This window comes from Myodes glareolus, chromosome 3 (assembly GCF_982192425.1).
Source record: "Myodes glareolus chromosome 3, mMyoGla1.1, whole genome shotgun sequence".
Taxonomy (NCBI): domain Eukaryota; kingdom Metazoa; phylum Chordata; class Mammalia; order Rodentia; family Cricetidae; genus Myodes; species Myodes glareolus.
Window position 1 is genome coordinate 5,223,550 of NC_142028.1, and position 22,511 is coordinate 5,246,060.

Below are 22,511 nucleotides of genomic sequence, written 5' to 3' on the forward strand. Positions count from 1 at the left end.
TGGCGGTTTCTCAGGAAACTGAGAGTCAACCTCCCTCAGGACCCAGCAATTCCACTCTTGGGAATATACCCAAGAGATGCCCTATCATACTACAAAAGTATTTGTTCAACTATGTTCATAGTTGCACTATTTGTAATAGCCAGAACATGGAAACAACCTAGGTGCCCCTCAATAGAAGAATGGTTATAAAGGTGTGGAACATATACACATTAGAGTTCTACTCAGCGGCAAAAAACAATGACATCTTGAATTTTGCATGCAAATGGATGGAAATAGAAAATGCTTTACTGAGTGAGACCCTTTCCTTTTACATTTATTCTTCACTCATACATTTCATCCTGACCAATTTCCCCTCCCTCCACTCCCCCCAGTACCCTCACCTCCCCTCTCCCCAAATTCACTTCCCCTCCATTTCCCTTCAAAATAGAGCAGGTATCCCAGGGCCATGGTGAGTTACAATAAGACTAGGCACAAACTCTCATAGCAGGGCTAGATAAGGCCACCCAGTAGGAGAAAAGGGGTCCCAAGAGCAGGTAAAAGAGTTGGAGACACCAAAATTTCCACTGTTAGGAGACCCACAAGAACACCAAGCTACACAACCAAGCTATATAACATACAAGCAGATGATTTAAGCCATTCCATTCTTAACAATGGTGCCAAAAGTAGATCTAAAGAAGAGGTAGTCTCTTTAATAAATGGTATTATAAAACTAGATGTTTGTATATAGAATAGAATGAATTTCTTTTTTGTGACTATTGTATTTTATTTTGCTGGGTTTTGGCTTTTTATTGTTTTTATTGAGCTATACAGTTTTCGCTGCTCCTCTCCCTTCCTCCCCCTCCCTTTCTCCCCTGTCCTGTGACCCCCATGATCCCAATTTACTCAGGAGATCTCGTCTTTTTCTCCTTCCTATGTAGATCCATGTATGCCTTTGTTAAGGTCCTCCTTGTTGCCTAGGTTCTCTGTGGTTGTAGACTGTAGCCTGGATTTTCTTTGCTTTATATCTAAAGACCACTTATGAGTGAGCATATGTTATATTTGTCTTCCTGGGTCTGAGTTACCTCTCTCAATATGGTTTTTTTTTTAGATCTAACTATTTTCCCATAAATTTTAAGATGTCATTAATTTTTACTGCTGTGTAGCAGTTGAGGGGCATCTAGATTGTTTCCAGGTTCTGACTATTATGAATAATACTGCTATGACATAGTTGAGTACATGTCCTTGTGGCCTGATTGAGCATTCTTTGGATATATACCCAACAACGGTATTGTGAGGTCTTGAGGTAGGTTGTTTCCTAACTTTCGGAGAAATCACCATACTGATTTCCAAATTGGTTGTACAAGTTCTCACTCCCACCAGCAATGGAGGAGTGTTCCCTTTACCCCACATCCTCTACAGCATAAGTTGTCATCAGTGTTTTTGATCTTGGTCATTCTGACAGGTGTAAGATGGAATCTCAGAGTTATTTTGAATTGTATTTCTCTGAAGGAAGTTAAGCATTTCCTTAAGTGTCTTTCAGCCATTTGAGATTCATCTGTTAAGAGTTCTCTGTTTAGGTCTGTATCCCATTTTGTATTGGATTATTTGTTCTTTTGATGTCAAGTTTCTTGAGTTCTTTGTATATTTTGGAGATCAGTCCTCTGTCATATGTGGGGTTGGTGAAGATCTTTTCCCATTCTGTAGGCTGCCGTTTTGTCTTGTTGACCATGTCCTTTGTTTTACAGAAGCTTCTCAGTTTCAGGAGGTCACATTTATTAATTTATTAATTGCTGATCTCAGTGTCTGTGCTAATAGGGTTATATTTAGGAAGTGGTCTCCTGTGCCAATGTGAAACTGAATTTCTATCTCTGCAATGGTTTGAATGTAATTGATGCCATAAGCTCATAGGGAGTGGAAATATTGGGAGGTGTGGCTTTGATGGAGTGGGTGTGGCCTTGGTGGAGAGAGTGTGTCACTGTGGAGATGGGCTTTGAGGTCTTCTATGCCAAATTAGGCCCAGTGACACAGTTCACTTCTTATTGCTTGTGGGTCAAAATGATGCTCTCCCAGCTCCTTCCCTAGCACCGTGTCTGCCTGCACACCACCATGTCCCGCCATGATGATAATGGACTAAACCTCTGAACTGTAAGCCACCCAATTAAATGTTTTCCTATATAAGAGCTGTCATGGTCATGGTGTCTCTTCACAGCAATAGAAAACCTAACTAAGACAATCTCTTACCCTACACAAAAGTCAACTGAAGACAGATGAAAAACCTTAATACAAAGCATGAAATTTCTGAAGGAAGTCAGGGAAGACATTTTTTTAAAATATTTATTTATTTATCATGTATACAATATTCTGTCTACGTGCAGGCCTGAAGAGGGCACCAGGCTGCATTACAGATGGTTGTGAGCCACCATGTGGTTGCTGGGAATTGAACTCAGGACCTCTGGAAGAGCAGGCAATGCTCTTAACCGCTGAGCCACCTCTCCAGCCCCCCAGGGAAGACATTTTTAAGTGCACACACCTGCAAGGACTTTCTGAATGAAACTCAGGAAATATCTCAGGAAGCAATGACACAATTGATAAATATATTACATCAAAGTCAAAAGCTTTACATAGCAAAGGAAACAGTCACCAGAGTGAAGAGATGATCGACAGAATATTACAAAAGGGTCCCAGCCATTCGCCCAACAGGACTCATGTCCAAACTACAAAAAGAACTCAAGAATCCAAACAGAAGACCAACATTGATAAAGAAGAGAAATCCCATGAGGAGGCTTGCAGAAAGAGATGTTCACACAGTGTTGGTGGGAATGTAAATTAGTCTAGACACTATAAAAACCAAGACAGAGGTTCCTCAGTAAAGGAAAATAAAAGCACTCTCTAGCATATAGTTGGTGGTATCCAGGTATATTGCTCAGTACAAAAAGGGGACCTCTGTTTACTGTGGCACCACTCATAGAACCCAAGTTATAGAATCAGACTAGGTCTCACTGAGGGCCAAATGGTAAAGAAGATGCTGTAGGTGAAGAGATAGCCCAGCAGTGAAGAGCACTTGTGTTCTTACAAAGAAGCCTGAGTCATCCTCACACAGCTGGTATCCTAAAGCCAAGACTAGGGGCAGTGAGGGAAGGCATAGATAATAGACAGGCACACACACATACACACACACACACACACACACACACAGTAACACAAGGTTCAGGTGATCTAGCTTCTATGATGGAGAAGCCACAACACCCTATAAGCTCAGTGTGAGGGTAGAGGATCCCGAAGTGATATTTTCTACACACACTATCAACATTCACACTCAGACCAGAAGCAGGCTGTGCTATCCCTCTGGGCCTCACCCAGGCCAAAGAACAAACAAAACCTTTGCCATTACTCATGGTTCTGAGGCTCTGGTCCTTGATGTGGCCATGTTCATGTCAGTAACATACACTCATTCTCTCAGGACATCAGTTGGTCCCTACGGGTCCACACATCTGTTCCCAGCATCCACATGAAGACTCATGACTATCCATAACTCCAGTTTCTGGGGGATAGAACCCCTCTTCTGACCTCTACAGGCACCAGGCATGGACATGGTACACAAACATACATTTATGCTAAATACCCATACACATACAATAACACATTTTTAAAAAGAAAATGTGGTACAGTTTACATGTACAAACAAACAACAATAGAGTATTGTTGGGTAATATAGAAGAATCAAATTGTGCCACTTTCATGAAAATAAATTTTAAAAAACAGAGATCATCATCATAAACAAAATAAACCAGACTCAGAAAGGAAAACATTTCATGTTTTCTGCCATACATGAAATCTAGGGATTTCTTTTGTTTTGTTTTGTTTTGAAGGCATGAAAATATGTGTGTTGCTCAGGAAGAGGCTGGGAGACAAGGAGACAAGGTAGGGAGGGCAAAGGGATCAAATGCCTAACAACAAATCCATACATGCAATAGACATACACTAAAAGAACAGCTTTAAAACCTGTTTGTGATGGGGGATTTCATGACTACAGATGTCAGCTGAAGGGTCCCATTCTTCTCCTGTCCACTGAACCCCAAAGAATCCTGCAATGGCCTCTTCTGGTCAAAGGGCTAAGTTCCTTAGGTAAGGACACTTTTTGACATGGCAAAAGAAAACAGACATTCACACAATACTTAAGGAAAAACAGAAATAAGACCAAGGTATCCAGAAGGCAATGTGCCTGACCTCCAGCAAACCACCATGTAGAGGGCTGCCCTCAGATTTTCCTGAGGAATAGAATAACCTGTGATCTCAGGAGAATAAATGAATGTCCCTCGCATGCTCCTTTGCTGTTCCCTCAATATCCCGAGACTGAAGAATCTTCATGCCTGTCCCCACCAAAGCCCATGCCACTCTCCTCCCTCTGAGGAGGAAAGGTGTTAAGGGGGCACAACGACATTCTCTCCCAGTCAACTGTCAAAGTCATGACATCTCCCCATGTTCCTGTTTCCCGACTCTGAAAAGCCCCCCTGACTGTGAGCAGAGGACCCCTGTGAGAAGGTGCGAGCGACTCCTCTGCCTGGCCCTTGACTGCTTAGAAGGAAGCGATGCTCGCAGCGTTTCTAGTTTCCATGCTGCGCCGGATTGGAACCTCACCCAGCTCAAGACAGAATAAATTTACCCCAGCACAAATCTCTTGATCATTTCTCCTTCAAATGTGGGAGAGCAGCGCTGAGAAGGTGGGAAGCGCGGAGCACATCGTAAATCCAGGTACGCTGGAACCGAGGACTGCAGGAGGCGCATAAAGGCATCTCTGTGTTTTCATATTATTTTCTGTTTAAAATCGACATGTGTGGTTCCGGACAAAGACGTTTTAGTGTGGAGGAGAGAGGGCTCAGTGTCTCTCTTTCTGGAAAAGTGGAGGGGTGTCAGAGAGACACTGCTGAGATGGGCTCCGGGGAGGAATCTACAGGAAACTAAAAATAAAGCCAAGGGCTTTCGAATAACCCTTCTTGGGAACTACATCCAGGCATCCAGTTTCCCTAGATGCCAGCTGCTGGCTTCTGTGTGGCAGTGACTTCTGCACCGCTGCTGTCACATCTGAATGGGGACAGGTATGGACGGACTCCCCAGGCTCCCCCATGCGGTGGGACTATTAACTACCACTTAAAATCTCCCCAACATGGGTGAGATTATCAGAGCCCTGTATTTGGCTGAGGGGTTGGAAGTGTGGCTCAGCAGTTAAGAGCACTTGCTTCTCTTGCAGAGGAACCACGTGGTGGTTCACAACCATCCCTGACTCTGGTTTCAGGGCATCTGACACACTCTTCAGACCCCCATGGGCACCAGGCATGCACATGGTGCACATACATACATGTAGGCAAAACTCACATACATAAAATTAATAAGAGCTAAAACAGCTATCTGAAAGTACTTTTTTAGTACAAAGAGCCAGACAGGGGCCAGGGAGATGGCTCAGTTAATAAAGCACTTGCCTTGCAAGAGTGAAGTCCTAAATTTCATTCCCACACAAGTGTAAAAGGTGGATATGGTGGCAAATACTTGCAATTACAGGGTTGGAGATGTGGAGACAAACAGGTTCCTGGTGCTGCCTGACAAGTCAGCTCAGCTAAACTAGCGGGCTGTGTGTTCAATGAGAGACCCTGTCTGAAAAAGCCAGGGAGATGGCACCTGAGGAACTATACCTGAAGTTACCTTTTGACTTCCCCATGCAAGCACACCCATTCACATCTGCATAGCACAGAGCCTACTGTGCATATGGCCCACTGTGCATCAGAGCACACACCGACCCACACTACCAGGCTGGAATTCTAACACTGTCCTACATAATACCAGCTCTGTCTCTCAGATGTCCCCATACCTTGGTTTCCTGTCCTGCCTGTCTCTACCGACTGTTGTGAGAATTGAATTAGTTACTATCTAAAATGCACTTGCAGTGGACCAGCTCAGCATTCTGACGCATTTGCCATCTGGTCTAGTCAAGTCTCTTGAATATCCCAAAGTCCTGAGTCTGCTAGCGTCATGGCTTGAAGACCAAATGTCCCCCTAAAGGATCACGTGATGAAGACTTGGTCCCTGATTGGTAGTATTCTGGGAGGTGGTACAAACACTATGGGAGGTCCTTCTGTCTATGTGTTGCTTTTGTTGGTTAATGAATAAAGAAACTGCCTTGACCTGATAGGGTAGAACTTAGGTAGGTGGGGAAGACTAAACTGAATGCTGGGAGAAAGAAGGGCTGAGTCAGAGAGAAGTCATGGACCCTCTGGAGATAGACACTGGAAACTTTACCCAGTAAGCCACAGCCATGTGGCAATACACAGATTAATAGACATGGGTTAAATTAACATAAGAGTTAGCCAATAAGAAGCTAGAGCTAATGGGTCAATCAGTGATTTAATTAATACAGTTTCTGTGTGATTATTTTGGGTCTAAGCTAGCTGCGCGGCCAGGAACCAACAAGTAGCTCTCTGCTTGCACACACTGCAAAGAGGGATTCCAGCTAGAGGAGCTGAGTCACTGGAGATGTCTCTCTGGAAAGTGTGTGCTCTTCTCTTCTTAAATATCTGTGACCCCTGAGGGTCTGCAGTGATCTCTTTCTGCAGCAAGTACATCAGTTATTGTCGACGGGAGTTCTGAGTTTCTAGAAAACAAATTACAAAGGAAAAATACTTCTACTTCCTTGACCCAGACACAGATTTCCCTTTTAAGGTGGAAGATTTAAGATGTCATGACTGCACAAGGAGGAAGCCACAGGTAAGAGTACAACAGTAAGACGGACATGGAGTTAGGAGGAAGAAACAATGGCGTCCTGGGGGAGATAGATGAGAGGAGTAAGGAATGGATCTGGCTAAGTACATTGTATACATGTCTAAAAGTGTCAAAGAAGTAAAAAAGAAAGAAAACTTTTATTCATTCAACCCCTGTGGAAGAAGTAGAAGGAGATAGCGTGCTGCCACCATGGAACTAACATGGTTGCAAGCAACAGACTCAGGGGGATAAAAATAAGGGAGCTCTGGGGAAGGAATGTTCTTTACCATCACACTTGTGGCTAGCCTTGGAAGTTGGTGACATGATACAGGAGGGAAAGGCATGTTCTTCAACATCACACTTGTGGCTAGCCTTGGGAGGTAGTGACATGATACAGGGAGGGAAATAGATTATGGAACAAGAAGAAGATAAAGGAATGAGAAAGAGGAAAGAAAATAGCAGGAGAATGAAGAACTCACATGTACAGAGGATGGAGGACTATGTGCCACAAGGATACGGTGCCAGTGCAAAGTGCTTCCAGGTAAGGGGGTGCATTTGGGAGAAGCAGCTGTCTGCTCCGTGAAGAGAGCAGATGTCTCCCTGACTGACTGACAGCCAGGGTATCTGCAAGACAATGAACACCAATGCTGCCTCAGCAGGGCACCAATGTCCCACGTTTACTCTGTGTAACCATGTCTAAATTAAACTTTTTGGAAAATCCATGGTATCTATAGTTTCCTCTGGCCTCCCAGTGGGCCCCCAACTTGTCCTGGCTGGCATCTCAGACAGGCACTCGGAGGTGAGGTGAGAAGAGACATAGCCATGCAAAAGGCAAGACACACAGCAAGATTAATTAGAAGATTTGGGGCCCACATCCCATTTTGGTAGGGATCTAGTACAGACAAGGAGAACCAAATCAGGCCCCGGGGAGGTGCCTAGGACAGATGTTCCTTTATTCTTCTCACAGAGACAAGTCCCCACTGGAATGACACAATGCCCACACAGTGCTGTGGATTTTCCAATTATTAATGATGGATGTGGGATACACAAGGGAGATTGCTATGTGGATTACAAGCTTAATTAAAACTTTAAAAACAAAGGGTTTCAGCACAACTCTCTCTCTCTCTCTCTCTCTCTCTCTCTCACACACACACACACACACACACACACACACACACACTCACACACATACCACTTCTTGCTGTGGTTCATATGGCCCACATCTAACAGTGACATGATGTCTCAGTTCAGATAAATGACAACCATTAGAGACCACATCCAGGAAACATTCTGTGGGTAAGAATTTCATTTTAACAAAAAAGATGTGGACATTAATATTCTGCTATTTTTAACTTGGCTTCATCAAGTATGAATTCTGAAACTGAATGTACAAACCTTTTGTTTCCAAGAACAAAAAAACATTACCTTTTCTTCCACAGCGCACTTAAAAGGGGAAAAGCCAACCTGCACTGAAAAGTAAACAGTTCAACCTCACGGGCAGCAGCATGACTGCGTCTCCTCACTGCGTGTGTCAGCTTATGGGACATCTGCGTTGCACTTCTCCTTGTGATCTGGGCCGATATTTAATAACATTTTTCTTCCAAGGGCACTGGTTGATTCTTCATTCCAGCATAAACTCTTCCCTCTCTAACACAGCTTACTTACCACCTTCACCGTGAAGTTCAGATGCAAAGCGACTGTCTATCCGATAAGTGTTATACAGAAAGGAAGGGCCAGGTGAAGACAGTGTTGACCCCTATTCCCAGGAATCCACCCCATCTATTGCCTGCTGACAGACATGTATTAAGAAAATTTTAATTGTATTATCTTTTACTTTTCTAATTATGGAAAAAGTTAATATATCCAAGGTGTAGAAAACTTTGGTAGTACACCAAAGTTCACACACCATCACCAAACTCAACAATTAATTACCAACCTGCAGTTTATTTTTCCCTCATTTTCACACACACACACACACACATTCTTTTTAAGTAAATTTCATATGTGATACCACTTCATTAGGAATTTTTTGTGTCTCTGAACGCTATGTCTAAAAGATTAATGCTCTTTGGTTTGGTTTAGAAGACGGGCCCGACGTAGACTCTCGTGTACCCCAGCTAGCCTCTAGCTTGTATGTGCCCAGAGATAACCAAGACGTCTTGGTCCTCCTATCTCTGCCTACCAAGGCTGAGATTACAGGTCTATGCCCCCACATTTCACTAACAGAAAACTTTAAAGCATGGCTGCAAAGAATCATGACACAGGAGAGAAAATCAAGTCATTCTAAGTTTCCTCACCCTTCTCAAGCATCAGCTGAGGCATTGAATTGTACAGAGCATCTGTCCCATTACAAGTGAGGGGTAACCCAGTTAGCTGCGTGATGCCAGGCATCAGCCACCGGGTCTTGAGTCTTTCCCCCTCAGGGGATGGACCTTTCCCTGCAACAATCAGTATCCAGTGAGTGTTCTGCCAACAGCAGGGGGCTAGGACCTAGTGGGCAGGGGGCAAAGGCCTACGGTAAGCAGGGTCCCTGCCTGATTTCTCTGTCCAACCTCTGCAGGTGTTGATCCAAGGGATCCTTCACTATCATGCTCTCTGGGCGTTCGCCCCTACCCCCCCCCCCATGCAGAATCCACAGGCAATGACAGCGGTTCCATCCTTGTTTACAAGTTACTACAAAAACTGCATTCTGTGGATATAACTAATTAGACCCCTGACCCCTAGTGAATAAACAGCATACCCCACCCTCCTCTGTCCCCAGAAGAATAGGGATGCTGCTGTTTGGGTTTAAGATGTCCCTGGAGGGCCCATGTGGTAACCTCTTAGTCCTCAATAGTGCAAACTTTAGGAGCCATGGTCCACTGGGAGGAACTTAGGTCATTGGAAGGCACAATAGGAACTCATGCCCTTTCTGGGTCTCTATTTCTTGGCTTCCAGGAGGTAATCAAGCCTCCTCACCATGGGCCCTAGAAAGATGAACAAGATACCGCAGGGGCAATGCAAAAGACACAAGTAGCCATGGCAACCTCTGGCTGTGGGTCATGGCAAACCTTTCCTCTGTCTGAGACGACAACCTCGGGTTCTTTGTCCAGAGATGGGAAGGCATCGAATAAGGAGAAAGGACTGGGAGTTCCAAACCTTTTGTTTCTGCTGGGAGCTCGGTCCCATCTGACATCATCCAGAGCCCAATAACGGTCACTGCGCTGCATCAACTCGGGTGTGAGTGACAGGGGTCGCTATGAACAGCTGAAGATGCTCTTGTGACTCAGGAAAGTCTGGCAACTGCAGGGATTCACTCAGGAAAGATTCCATGCCAGGAACCAAGGCCAAGGGCTCCCAGGCTGTCTCATGGCACCAGGCATATCTACAAAGAGCAGAAATTCCCATTGGTAAGATAGGGTGCTTAGAGACCACAGTCTAGATATGAAGAGCGTTCATTGCTAAGTCAACCTTCGCTGGAGCTTTTAAGTGGATAGCACTAAGTTCTTTCCAAACAAATGTCCTCATGTAGATACTTGAAGGACTAGAATGTTCTCTTTTTTATGTTTTATTTTTTTTACATACTAATCCCAGTTCCTCTTCCCTCCCCTCCTGCTCCCCCACCTTCCTCTCACCCAACCCCCCTATCTGCTCCTCAGAGATGGTAAAGCCTCCCATGGGGAGTCAAGGAATTCTGTCACATCACCTCACAGAGGCAGGACCAAGGCCCTCTTCCTTATGTCTGGACTGAACAAGGTTTCTCTTCATAGGAATGAGCTCCAAAAAGTCAGCTCATTCACTAAGGATTGCTTCTGGCCCCACTGCCAGCGGCCCCACAAACTCATTTACCCACTCTGAACGCAGCATGATTGACACTGTCATGCAATTAATCATTCCCTTGGTCTCTCGGTACACAGACAACAGTCTTCCGTGACCAGCACCAACCACCAAGAGGACCTCAGCTCGTGGTGTTTCCCCCTGGGGCCCACCATACAGGTGATTATTTAAAGTCATTTGGTACAGTTATTTGCCGCCCAAACTCCATACACAAATTGACTTTGTTTCGTCTAGCCTTTACTATCTAGAAAATGGTTTTTAATTAACTTAATTTTATTCTATAGCTATGTGAAGTAGTTTCACGGTTCCAGATTAAATGAGCAAGACAGTCCTATTCCTCACTGACACCTCCTGCTCCGTTACGTCCCCGCCCATTCTCCAGAGCTGGAAATTTTTGTTTATCCTCTCAATGTCTTAAATTTTAAAGCATAGATATGTGTACGCTTTTCTATAGAAATCACATTCATCTTACTGTTTAATTATGGAAATTTCTGAGCTACATCATTTCGTATTTTTGTTCTGAAGCAGTCAGTTCCCCTTAGAAGTGATGAGAGAGACGCAGAGCACACCTCAGGTCACAGAGCTCTTGTCCTGGGGACATCCCTGGGATGCTGGTCCGCACAAACATCCCTGGTATACCTGTCCTCACATAACATCCCTGGGATGCTGGTCCTCACCATAACGCTCAAATGGAGGATTTGCATCCCTGGTATACCGGCCCCCATATAACATCCCTGGTATGCTGGTTCTCACATAACACCCAAATGGAGGATTTGCATCCCTATTTCACAAATAGAGAAACCGAGGGACAGAAAGTGTTGTCCAGGGTAACCTGCCCAGTGAAATGGAAGCAGAACTGGTTGACTTTCAGATTTCAGATTTAGAACTGAAAAGAAGCTATGGGCTGGGTTCCCGGAGCTCTAACTACTATCCGAGGTAAGGATATGGAAACTTTGAGGTCAGCCTAGATTCCATAGAGAGGCCAAGCCTGACAGAGGGGAAGGAAAGAGAGAGAGAAAAGGGAAGGGAGGAGGGGAGAAGGGAGGAAGAGGGGGAAGAGAAACTTAATAAGAAAATTCAATCTGAAATCAGCATTTCATTAACCTTACATTTTTCTTCAGGTAGCCAATGTCACCGTGGTAATGTCATTAGAGTCTCTTTGAGAAGGGAAAAACATCTCTTCCTAGTGGTCTCTTCAGTGGGAACATGAAAGAGGGTGGGCAAGGGATACTTGAAGACCTGGAAGAAGTGAATCTAACCCAAAGGGGAATCCTGCTCAGTACTTTTTGAAACCTACCAGTTCTACAGGTCTGCCTCTAGAACCGAGTGACATGAGGCTTTGGGTTCATCAGTGTTTGATCTATGATTGTGGAAGACATCCAGAGCTTGGTGTCTGCCACTATAGAGTAATGGAGGGGGCTTGGAACACCCAGGCTGTGTTCTAGGGATAGCGGACAAGAGGCAGGGCCCACGGAACAGACAAGGAGATAGGGGAAAGGTTTTGGTAGAAGAATTGCGTCAAACTGAGATGGAGGAAAGGACCCAAGAAAAAGCCATCTACAGCACACTCCAGTGACTCCACTGAAGCTTTAAGTAATGTTAGGGAAGAACTGGAGGCAAAGCCGTGTCTAAGAGAAGTAATGGCTGCAGCCCTAGGGACCCATCCTTCTCTTTCCCCACTGATGACTTGGCTTCTTGATTCACCAGGTGTGGATTTACACTCAACACCATCCACTCAGCTACAGTTATACCCACACGCTTTATACCTCTTTTTTTTTTCTACAGATTCTTCAGAATCCCGTGAACTTTCTCTGAGACTCTAAGAGAATTGTGAGCTTTAGCATCAGAGTGCCTGTCGGAATCCTGCCTCTGCCTTATCAGCTATGGAACTAAGGTGGGTGGGTGACCTTCTGGAAGCCCAGTTTTCCCATGCTATATACAGAGGATTGTTGTGCTTGTTTGTAAACACCCCCATTGTTTGGCGCATGTTAAGGACCCAAATGATGTCGATGATGTCGACAGCCATTGCTAATCCAATCTCCTCCAATGTCTGTTTGATGACTTATTCACCCTTTCCCCGGGCTGTCACGTTTTCTCATTCTGAATAAGACCAATAACAGAGTTTTAGGAAGAACACGGGTGTTAGCTGTTATTAACAAACTTGGGAGTTCATTAGCACCGGGTTTAGCTCCTGGCTTCTCAACAACTCATTGAGTGACCTCACTGGGTAAGCTCGATAATGACTTTAGGGAACAACTTTCCTCCTCTTGAAGTGGAGACAGGCGTCCCTGCTTTGCACAGCTACTTTGAGGGTCAGATCAGAGCTTCCAGAACAATGCACTATACAAAGGTGAAGAGCACCATGTTGGCAATGTCACTTGGTTTTCCACAAAACGTTTGTTAGCAGGGGCGATGGGGATGACGGTGGAGCTGGGTTGTCTTTTACTTTAAGACAGCTTCATGGAGCTCAGGGCGATCTCAGACGGGCAATGTAGCGGATGGCCTTGAACTTCTGACCTTCTCCCTTTACCTCCCGAGTGTTAGGATTACAGGCCTGTGCCACCACACCCAGCCTGTAATGGTAGGTGTAGGTGTGGAGGGTGCTGGTTGAAACAGGGTCTTCCTATTCGTCCTCAGATGTATGAATAGTTGTGAATGCCCATGCCCCAGCCTCTTGACGGCTACAGGTGTGCACCATCACATCAGGGTGGGTGACAGCAATTCCTTTAACCTAGAGAAGAAAAGCTTCCCTTTGTCCCTCCCCTTCATCCGATGCCTACCTCGCCTCCTCTTCTCACTCAAGCTCAGACATAAGAACATTAACGTCCTAGGCTCCGCCTCTCAGAGACCAGTGATGCCCTCAGTAAAACTACAGCCTTTCCGTTGCCAGTCCTCCGGGCGTGGGGCTTCCAGCTCTGTGCCCTTGGCACCAGAGACGTCTCCTTCTCTTGCCCTGACTCCTGTAAGTTCATTTGCCCTTTTTTCTCAGACTGCTTTTCTCTTCTGTCTACACCCTGTCATTGGGGAATCCTACCATCTTCATTTGCCCATATGACGGTAATATAAAGACAAATCATATATAATTTCATTTTCCTTCTTAGAAGTTATGAAGGGAAGCCTACGTTGCAAAGGAGACCCCAGGATGTTGAAAAAAATTACAAGTACTGAGTCCATGAAGCATGCATACACATGTGTATGCATACATGTGTGTATGCTGTAAGTGGCAGGGTCCCTGGGAGCCCATATTGCGGTGCCATCCGCAGCCCCAAATGCTGGACCTGCACCTTCGTGACCCTGTGCTTGCTCTTCTAGATTTTGCATTTGCTTTATTCCAGTCTTTTCTCCTCTAGAAGAGAAGTGTCTGCTGTGTCATCTTATGTTGAAAATACCTTGTGTACAGGCTCACGATGAAGAAGCTACCTTAGTCCGGTGCTTCAGTGTGGGTCTCCGTCTGTATCGCCATCCATCGTCGGATGAAGGTTCCCTCTGGTCTTGCCTTCTTTGCTCATGTTCTCTTTCCTTCTGCTTCTCATTTGGACCTAGGGAGTTAAGTCCAGTGTTCCAATGTGGGTCTCTGTCTCTATCTTCATCCATTGCCAGATGAAGGTTCTGGCACTCTTGTCTATTTCCAATCTCCAGGAGGATAACTACATGATTTTCTTCAGGTTCACCTTCTTATTTAGCTTCTCTAGGATCACGAATAATAGGCTCAAAGACCTTTAATTATGGCTAGAATCCACTTATGAGTGAATACATACCATATTCCTCTTTTTGGGTCTGGCTTACCTCACTCAGTAAAGCATTTGACACTGGGACTTGTCTCCTCTGCATATACTGGATTTTTGGGATCCAGTCTGTTTGGATACTCACCTTCCTGGACCTGGAGGGAGGGGGGAGGAACTTGAACTTCCCACAGGGCAGGAAACCCTGACTGCTCTTAGGGATGGAGAGGGAGGAGGAGAAGGAGTGGGGGGAATGGGAGGGTGTTGGGAGGAGGGGCGGAAATGGAAACTTTTATAATTTAATAAACTTTGAAAAAAAAAGAAGCTACCTTAATCTTAGAAGAGAACTATAAACTTGGACTTTGACAGCATAAGAACTGCAAACTTATAAGAACTTTTGACCCGGGATAAGTATATTACTCATTATGAGATGGCCATTTGCCTCTGGGAACCAGGATCAGAGTCTTATGGTTTCAACATGGAAGGTCCCCTAGAGGCTTTCCCTGGTTAGGTTTCCATTGCAATAATAAAGACTATGACCAAAAGCAACTTGGGAAGAAAAGGATTTATTTCACCTTACAACTCTCAGGCCCATCATTGAGGAAAGTCAGAACAGGAGCTCAAGGCAGGAACTTGAAGGCAGGAACTGAACCAGATACCATGGAGGAACACTGCTTATTGGTTTGCTCCTCCTGGCTTGTTCGGTTTGCTTTCTCATACACCCAGGATCACCTCCCCAGTGATGGCCTTGCCCACAGTGAGTTAAACCCTCTTACACCAATCACTGAGGAGGAAAATGCCCCGGAAGCTTGCCTATAGGCCACACTGATGTGGTGTTTTCTTAGCTGGTGTTCCCTCTTCTCAGAAGACTCTAGCTTATACCAAGTTGAGCAAACAAACAAACAAATTGTTGGGGAAATTCAGCCAATCACATTCTGCTTAGGGTGTGTCCCCCTGGGGCCACACAAAACAAAGATCCACGTACTCTTGCCCTTCCTCTCTTTGCCCCCTGTGTTCCTGGATCACTGGAACCCTGGTTTTGTAAATTTTCCTTTCTTCTGTTTATTAAAGCTATATCTTTTATCTTAAGCTAGTCTGGTTAATTTTTAACTACCTATTGACAATGCCCTTCACAAATGAGTCAGAACAAGGTTGAATCTCCTATCCTGGGTTTTGGTACTGTTTTTAGGGGCTGTGGAACCTTTAGTATATGACGCCTAACTGGAGGGGATGGATTGGTCAGAGTTAAGCATTAGGGATGAGAGCTCAGCTCTGCTTCTGAGCCTACTGTAATGTGTGAAGTTCCAGCTACACAATTCACTGCCATAAACACTGCCATCCCCTCCAACCAAGGATGGACTGTGCTCTCTCAAACTGTGAGCCAAATAAGTGTTTCCTCCCTTGCTTTTGTCTGGGATTTGGTCACAGCAATGAGCAAAGTAACTGGTACAGAATAACTGCCAAGAAATCATTTCCCTAGAACACATTAGGTAGCAAATGGGGTAAAGAAGTTGCCACTGGGATCTTGGGATTTCTTTATTAGAATAAGAGAAAGGCCAGAACTCCAAGTGCATAGAGTATGCAAGATATCAGGAAGGCTGGACCAGTCACCATCAGAAGCATCTCTACTTCTCGAAAGAAAAGGTAGCTGACACTAGTGACCAAATGTATGTGTCCCTGCAAGTTTTGTGTAGAAACCTCATCCCCAAGATTCCGAGGTTAGGTGGTGGAACCTCCGGGAGGTGATTGAGTCTCAGATAGATAAAACACCCTTATAAAATAGACCACAGAGAACTCTTCTACATGAGAAAGAGAAGGAGGTGAAAATATGACTTCCAATGACAGGAAATAGGTCCTTTTCTGTGAGGGTTCACAGTTTTGGATCTGTTCCATCTTGACTAAAGGTCAGAGAGTTCAGACCTATTCCTGATTCTCAAGGATGAATAACAGGATGCTTGACCAAAGGTGTGGATACTGGGTGCTTTGCTCCTAAAAGACCAGACAATGGGATGTTAGGACTCAGTTACTAGGTAGTTTTGAAATGTAAGGAGGTGATGACATTTGTTTGTGTTTTGTATCATGGAAATCTTGTACCCTCCCTTTTGATTGGGTATATAAGGATCATGAATAATAAACTCGGAACATTTTGTTACAGTGTTCACTGGATGCCTTCCCAACTCTATCTTCTGCCTCTTGTCTATTTCTTTCCTAAATCCACACTCCCCTTCTCAGGAACAGATGAACAGGTTGAGCCAGATCTGACATTTTTCAAACCCATGAGCCCTTGCTGTCAGACCTCTCAGAACCAGGAGCAGTGGACTTCTGCTGTGCATGAAACATGGCATAGAATGTCATGGGATAATTGTTTAACTGTGTAAAGCTATGTAGCTGTTTCACCTTGCCTGCCTAAGGCACGTGATTGATCTAATGAATAGCTGAATGATCAATAGCAAGGGAGGGAATAAAGACTGAGTATAGGAGAGTAAGGAGGAGGAGGATTTAGGCTTGAGAAAGAAGAAAAAGAGAAAACAGGGGCCAGAGAGACAGACATGGATGAAGCAGGGAGGTAGGACATACAGAATGAAAGAGAAGCAGAAAGCCCTGAGGCAAAATGTAGATAAAGAGAAACAGGTTGATATAAGTTATATAAGATATAAGCTAGTGGGACAAGCATAAGTTAAGATTGGGCATTCATAATTAATAATAAGTCTCCATGTGTTTATTTGGGTTGGTGACCCAAAGAAAATGCCAACTCTAACGGCAGGTCCACGATGGCTGATCATTTCATGTTCTGGGCCACAGCTAACAAAGCTGAGCAATGGTGAGGCCTGTGTTAGTGTGGTGCCTAAATTGGGCGAGAAAGCCCAATTTCCCGGATATTTCAGAGCTGGCATTGAACCAGAGAGCACAGAAGGGGAGAAACCAAAGATGGCCCCCTCAGGCTTGGGCTGTGAAGCCCAGTTTCTTTCTTCATTGGGGTCCTCTTAATGCTGCCACCCTCCCTTTGGGAACCCAAGGTCCCCAACTTCTCCCATGACATCTAAACTAAACAGATCACCGCTTTCTGGATATCTCCTTTACCCCAATATATTTAAAAAGAGATGCTTCTAAATTATTTGAATGTGCCTCTTATCAACCTCCATCTGTATAGGAAATATTCATTCAGGTGCCCTGGGATAAAAATTTCCTTATCGTTGACTGTTTCTTAAGCTACATAAGTAAAAACAAGCATCTTAAGTGCTGAAGACAGCTTAGCTGTTACAAGCACTGGATTCTCCTCTAAAGGACTTACTCCTCAGCACTCATGTTGGGCAGCTCACAACTACAGCCTCAGAAGATCCCATGCTCTCTTCCGGTCTATGTGAGTCCCTGCATACCTGTAAGATACCCTTCTCTCTCTCTCTTCCTCTCTCTCTCTCTCTCTCTCTCTCTCTCTCTCTTCCTCTCTCTCTCTCTCTCTCTCTCTCTCTCTCTCTCTCTCTCTCTCACACACACACACACACACACACTTTTTAGATTAGATTAAAAAATAACCACTTTAAAACATGTAAAGTGAATCAGCTTAATTTGAGCTAGATCAGACTCCTTCTGACTGACTGAGTTAAATTCTTTACCTGCAGCAGAGGAGAACTGTGGAGGTGAGAAATTCCTTCCTGCCTTTGAAACTGCCAAGGAAAAACCCAGACAAGCCACTTCCAATATGAACCTTAGAAATCCAACCTACAGAGTCCACAGGGCAGAGCAGCAGAGGGAAAGCCCTGCGGGCATGGAAAATAACTGCCTGGACAGTCAGAGGCCTAATGTCGGTTCTATTTAGAAGTTACCTCCTACTATGACGGGTGTGTGAATTCAGGCCTGTAGGACTGTAAAACAGCAAACAGCCATGAGAAGGGACTAGGGAAGAAAGTGGTGGATGGCTAACCTGGCATGCCCAAGGTCCTGGATTCACTACCCAGCACTGTAAATCACCATCATCATCACCATCATCACCACCATCACCATCATCATTATCACCACCACCACCATCATCACCACCACCACCATCATCACCACCACCACCATCATCACCACCACCACCACCACCACCATCATAACCACCATCACCATCTTCATCATTACCATCATCATCACCATCATCACCACCACCACCATCATCATCATCATCATCACCACCATCATCACCACCACCATCACCATCATCACCACCATCACCATCATCATTACCATCATCATCATCACCACCATCACCATCATCATTACCATCATCATCATCACCACCATCACCATCATCATTATCACCACCATCATCATCACCACCATCATCATCATCACCACCACCACCATCATAACCATCATCACCATCTTCATCATTACCATCATCACCACCATCATCACCATCACCACCATCAAAATTTCTTTTACCCGTGATAGTTAGTGTCTACAGTATTTTTTACCCATGCATGCCAAATTAAAGTATGGACAGAAAGAAAAATGTGTACAAAAAATCAGAAACACAGGACACACAATGGGCAGAGGTGAGGAGAAGTGACACAGAGAGAACAAAGAGCATAGGCATGGGATGGAAGGCAGGGGAAGGGAGACTGATGGGAGGCTGAACTCAGAGCTTTGTGTGTAGGTCGCCACTGAGCTATAGATCTTTTTATGGTTTGCTGGTGGTTTAGACTGGTTTGCTGAGGCCAGGTCTTATCATATAGCCCACACTGGTGGACTTGAACACATTCTACAGAGCAGGAAGATGATGAACTTATGATCTCCCCATCCCACTCCCCACCCAGTAGCTAGGTTCACAGGCCTGCTACCACCAGCTTTTTTTAAAGATTGTGAGCTGGCAAGACTCTTGTCACCAAGTCTGATATAGTCTGAGTTCGATTCCCAGGACCCATGTGGTAAAGGAAAGAGCCACTTCTTACAAGTCGTCCTCTGACCTCTACTCCTGTGTCACCAGCCCCCCTTCCCTACCTTAGGTAAACAAAAATAATAAGTTTTGAAATTTTAAGGTTGAGTGAACTCAGGAGAGGCAAGGCTTTCCCCACATTTCTGTGAATGGCCTGTCTCAACAAACACTTCTGCCTCCCCATAAAGCTCTTTGAAAGTTCCACTGATATTTCTCACAGGGGAAAAAAAGTTTCAAACAAAGGAAATTCACAGGGGCCAACTGAATCCCAACAAAGCAGACAAATGCTGTAAAGATGTGTCACTCAAATTGGTTTAATAAATCACTGGTTGGTCAGTAGCCAGGCAGAAAGTATAAGTAGGGCAACCAAATTAAGGATAATGGGAAGGAGAAAGGCAAAGTAAGGAGTTGCCAGCTAGTCACAGAAAGAGCAAGAGATGAACATGCCATGCTAATAAAATATAATAATAATAATAATAATAAATGTGGCAGAGCATAAATAAGGAATATGGGTTAACTTTAAATATAAAAGCTAGTCAGTAATAAGCCTGAGCTATTGGATGAGCACTTATAATTTATGTTAAGCCTCTGTGGTAATTTAGGAAGTGGCTGCCGGGTATTTGGGAACAGGTGGTCAGGACAGGAAACATCCAATTACAAGACAGCACGGTGTCCAACCCTTGATGCTTATTGTCCCACAGGTGAGAACAGCTGTTCACATACAGTTCTGTCATGGCTGCTGTTGAACCTCATATACACCATCCACACTTGTGCCACAAGAAACACTTCAAAAGGGACCTGGTGAGTCACGGTGAACATGAAAAACAACCTCTGAAGATGATTAAAGCCAAAACAATGGACTTAACGCTTCCATCCTCTTCAAATGACTACTGAGGCGTCTAAGCCCAAAACTGAAGCATAAAAGGAGAGACTGAAGAGTAGAAAGATCTGGAAACATGACAAAGAAACAGGAAGGAGAGCGAGAGAGAAGGAAGGTGGGAGAGAGGGAAGCAGGAAGGGGGAAAGTCTAAATTCATATTCAAAAGGGTAAAACTCAATATTTGTAGTTACATAAATCCAAGTTCACATTAACAATTCAGTATTGTAGGATATTTATGCATTATGTGAAAATGTCAGAGGATTAAGACAATGGGCCCAAGAAGTTGAAACTCCCCTGAAGAATCTCAAGCAGAAGAAGAAATGACTGAAGTCCGACCGCTAGCCAGAGGAGGACCAAGCACCCCGGCCTCTCAAGTGTGGGAACTGGCACTGTTTCAATGTAAGCTGGAGATTGTGTGTGTTTGCCTGCATGCATTCGTTTGATTGGTCCTTGAAGCTTGGCTTCTCAGCAGTCACATCTGGCCCAGAGAGTTGAACTCCAAGAGAATCTGGTCCTCAGTCAGTGGTAAAGGCCTGGCCATGCTGGTTCTGATGTCAGCGAGGGAAGCAGTAACAACAAGGTAAATCCACCCAGGAAAGGTAGAAAATATTCCTCCCGCTCTTTTGATCCAAGCTTCTACCAGAAGGTTCTGCTGCTGGATTGATGAGGACATTGTGGAAACAGAAAGACAGGCATCTCCAGAAGCACAATTTTCTTTAAAGCAGAACATTAAAGGGTCACAGTCGGTCTGTAGTAGAGAAAAGTGTGCACACGTGGAATGGGGGAGGTTGGGGGTTTTATAGGATGCCAAGGGGGCTTTTGAGGATGCAAGGTTCCTCCTGCAGGTCAATTCCCCTGTAATCTGGTAGGTACTGTTCAAGGAGGTCTGGTGGTCCTCTCAGAAGCATCCTGGAACCTAACAGTGATAGCAATGGGTGCTATCAGAAAAGTCTGCATTCCCATCCAGAGCTTGAGTCCACCTGGAGTGTTGGGTCCTTAACCCTTTATTCCAGATGCTGAGGATGGAGGGGAAGGATTAGGTCAATGTATTCTCTTATTGACTGCTTCCCACAGGAGGCAGACAATGAAATGGGGGCTGGGCTCTGACCCCAGGATCTAAGGGGTTAGGTTGAGTTGACCTTGTGTAGCAGGAAAAGACTTGAATGGATCTGGTGGCTCATGCCATCGCTGTCATCTGCTCCTAAAAAACCTTTCTAAAATGGGTAATTAGGCTGGGGGCACAAGTGGTTGAGACTGAAGACCTCATAGGGAACCTAGGCATGGCAGCCTCTGTCTCAGTGTGGACCTAGTGAGGCAGTGGCTTGATCCAGGAGAAACTTCGGCTTAAAGTTTAGAAGACAGAGTGAAGGAATAAGGATGGGGATTGGGAGAAAACAGTGGCCAAGGGGAGGAGCTAGAGCGGGAGGGAACCAAAAGCCCGCTGTGGGGGAAAGCTTGCCATTGAATTTTTTACCTGGTCCCCAAGACTTTGGGCCCCATCTTGCACAATGTGGATTTGTTGAAGAAGTATCGCTCCTAGAAGAGACACAATCTCATCATCAGCATTAATCACATCTAGTCCTCTTTAGTTTGGGAGCGCTGCAGCAGTCAAGAACAGAGCTGGTTCCGAAAGATGTTAATCTAATATGAAATTTCTTCAAGGTTTTCTGAGAGCTGATGAGACAGAGAGGTTAGCTCACACAAAGATGCCTCAGTCTGGCTGGTTGGGTCCTGGGTCCTGGAAAAATGCCCAGAGCAGCCCAAAGATGCCGTTAGATGGATGGCCCCTGAGTCCTCTTTAAAAATCACAGATCTCTCTCAACTGCTTTGGGCTGATGCAAGGGATGATGTAGAAAGGACAGCAATGGCGACTCTCTCAGAGGAGGGTCCAGCTAAGGGGCCACAACAAAAGTTAGCAAACAGCAAAGATCCAGAACATAGGACAGCCGTGAGATGGCAGCATGCACCCTTGGAGTGTGCTATGTGACTGAGGTAGTTCTGACAAATAGAAAGTGAATCTGTTGATTCTGGTATGAAATTACTGAGTGTCATTAGGAAACCAGCTGGTTGACCATCAGATTTCCTCTATTACAACCTTGTAGGAAACATTAAGAGACAAAGGAATGAGGAAAATTTTTTTTTCAGATTATTTTTGGTAATTAGGTAAATTTATTTATTTATTTTACATCCAACAGCAGCTTCCTCTCCCTCCTCTCCTTCCTCCCATCCTGTCCTCTCTTCCTACCCCCCTCAATCCACTCCTCCTCTGTGTTCAGGAAGGGTCAGGCCTCTCAAGGGTGTCAACAAAGCATGGCATATCAAGTTGAAATAGGACTAGGGCCTTCCCCTTGTATTAAGACTGGTCAAGGCAACCCAGTATGAGGAATAGGGTCCCAAAAGTTAGCTAAAGATTTAGGGCCAGCTCTTGCTCCCACTGTTAGGAGTCCCA